Here is a 3,214-nt window from a genome sequence, read left to right as displayed (position 1 = left end):
AAATAAATACAATTTTGTCGAGTAAATACAATTTTTTGGATCTCAATTCTGAGTCATACATACGAGTACGCTTTTATGAATGCGTGCGTGTGTGAGTGTGTGTGTGTGTGTGTGTGTGTGTGTGTGTGTGTGTGTGTAGTATCGTGGCAGAATGAAGGAGTTATGGAGAGAATAGCGGCAGAATAAAAAGGAAAGAAGTTTTGGCGAATGGATTTGAGAAGAAGAAAGGGGGGGGAGGTGCTATTAGTACAAGCTAGGATCATAGGGATTGAGGGAGAAAAGGTCGAGGGGGACGAGGAACGCTACTGGCACCGAGAAAAAGCCGTCGGATCCTGGGATCCTCACGACGACCAAATCTTGGTGGGTGAGGGTGGAGTGTGCCATGTACTCTAAGAGTTCCTGAGCATCGTGGAAAAGATGGGGGAAGGGAGCAGCGGGAGAATAGCCATGGTATAGGATCGAGGGGGTGGTATCTATCTGAGGGGGTGATGGTGGATGCGGGGGGAAATTAGCAGGGGGAATAGGGGATGGATTCGAAATTGGTGAATAAGAGATTTCGAGGGGTGGAGATAGAGTAGCTAAGGGGAATTGAATAAGGGGAATCTGTTCCGAGACCGCGAGTTGGTTTTGCTGGAAAACCTGGGCGCGGGCGGCGAATCGGCGCGATCGGGCGGTTCTCGTCAAGCGACGGCGACGAGGGGCAAACTGCCGGCGTGAACGCACTAAAAAAATTTTGTTTTAATGAGGGTCCCAAAAAGCAAGAGGGAAAGACGGGGAGGGACCACTCGAGGTTAGATAATGTGAACTTACTGGTGATGGCCAACCGCGGACAAGGTGGCGAATGTTGTAGGTTGAACGGACTTCCTCGATTAAGGCTGTTGATTTGGGGTGATTCCCGATGATAGAATTGGTTGCACTGATTCCATCGGAACTTAAAGTTTCGCTATCAACTCACTGATTTTACTTTAACTCTGAGTATTGTGACCGACTCGCTGTTTTTACCGGGACAAGTAAAACTCCGAAACTCCGGTTAGAGAAAAATTTGCTGTCTACCTGGTCTACTATCTATCTGCCCTGCTATCTATCTGCCGCAAGGGTGGCGGAATTGCGATTTTTATACTAATCGCCCCAGATTACTCAAATTTGGATTGGTGGAATAGGTTTCGTTGGCTGGTAGTAGGATTTTCTTTTGCTCTTGAATTGGTCAAGATTTTGGGGGAAGAAAGGATGTTGACAGGAATCGGTAGAGTGGGAAAGCGAAACTCCAAAATTTTATGACCTTAAGATTTATGGGGAAACGTGCGTCTTGGGCCCCGAAAAGTCGCGGATGCATCGTCGCCACGGGACCACCCAGAATCTACCCCTAAACGTCGCGTGCCGTTTCTTAAATTTTATAATTACGAATTCGCGAGAATCGTTCGCGACTTGATCGTTAATCTTGGCGTTAATCTGGCCGGTCTTACGCTTTCCATACATATTGATTTTTATCTCGGAGCGACATTCACGAGGAGATAACGGATTCTTAGTTTTTAGGATAGAGAAAAAAAAAGGAAGGAATATAAAATTTTAGTGTTTCGAAGAATTCGAGATTTTTATGAAAGAAAAGAGTCGCGCGAGTCCGCCGGACGTAATACCCCCAGCCTCAGACAAATGTTGGGGCATGCTGACGCAACATTTGCAGATCATAAATGTAGACTCTTTTCTTTCGACAGTTTGTGTGCTTAAGGAATACGCATTCAAGGTTTAACATTACCTCTTTTTTTTCTGTCTTAAATGTGCATTCCTTTACTGAAGAAGGAGGAGAGAAGATGTGCTTCAAACTTTGCCTTCCTTTTCTCTCGTCCTTCTTGTTAATATCGATAATTGCACTTTGATGCAACGCTATCATATACTAGATTAGCTTATACGGTACACGTATATTTACATCTTTACTTAAACTATGTCTTTGTGCCCACGCTAGGCATAGTGTGATTGTGATACGCCACAGTTTGCGATTTTGGAGAGGTATCCTCCTTGCTGGAAAAGGAAAGAAGTAGGAAAGAAAGATAAGGCGACCTCCATAACCCCTTCCTTAATTCTTTCGTGCTCCTATGTCTTATGTAGTAGTTTATTAACGCAGATAAGGCGTGAATATACATAATAATAGTAATAAACTAAAATAGATATTGTTTTATTTGCCGAGTATGCGGGGTATATGTGAAAATATATTGCTAAAAATTCTATAGTACTTCTATTATAAAAATATATATATATATATGTGTGTATATATAATTTTTTTTTTTAACGTATGATTTCACCACTCGAAAATTGCCGGATGAGGAATGCTCAGGGGGGGGGGGGTTAATTACTCAAGTGTCACGCGGGGTTTCTTTGCGTTTGCCCCAGTGTGACGGTCACTTGTACCCGACGTGAGTGCGCCCTATGATGGGCCATAACCTTGATTTACCCTCGACCTTAACTGCGGATCTGATATTTGTCACAGGGGAGGCAGTCCGCTGGACCGCGTGCGAAATTCTTTTAGACTTCGGCGAGTGAGCTCACAGCTCATCATGTATCGGTACGTTATTGTACCTTACTTGTCATTTTGTGGATATTGCAGTATTGTCGAGTAATATCAGACTACAGGTACAAGAATGATATTGGAGATTTCTCTCCTTTTTTTTTTCTTTTTCTTTCCCTCCTTTTTTTTTCATTCCTCAGGCGACAACTGGGTTTTTTTTTTTTGAATTCGTTGCTAACCTTCTACAACAATTTAGATTATTAGTTACTCAATTGTACATGATTATTTGGAAAGTAAAGATATATACATATTTTTTTCTCTCCCCTTTTTTTTGGAATTTTCTTTATTTGTTTTTTTTGTATTCATTTTTATTAGTCCTGCATATCCGTCATACTATAATATTGATCTAAAGACGCAATTAGTCTAAATAAGACACAAAAAAAGAAATAAAAAAAAGGTTCACATCACACTTATGAATCTAAGTTGTATATGTAAGTGTTACAATTATGACTATAATAATATAATCAAAAAGATAAAGAAAATTCTATATAATAATATTATATACGGATGATTAACGGATACAAGATATAGAGTATATAAAGTGTCTTAATATAATCATCATAAGGATGACGATGTTGTCTTATATTATTGGATGCCGGGTATTGCCGACACTATTTTTGCATCAGTACGTTGAGCGCATCCCATGGCGATGAG

Source organism: Trachymyrmex septentrionalis, unplaced genomic scaffold, assembly GCF_001594115.1.
Source record: "Trachymyrmex septentrionalis isolate Tsep2-gDNA-1 unplaced genomic scaffold, Tsep1.0 scaffold139, whole genome shotgun sequence".
Taxonomy (NCBI): Eukaryota; Metazoa; Arthropoda; class Insecta; order Hymenoptera; family Formicidae; genus Trachymyrmex; species Trachymyrmex septentrionalis.
This window is presented reverse-complemented; position numbering follows the sequence as displayed.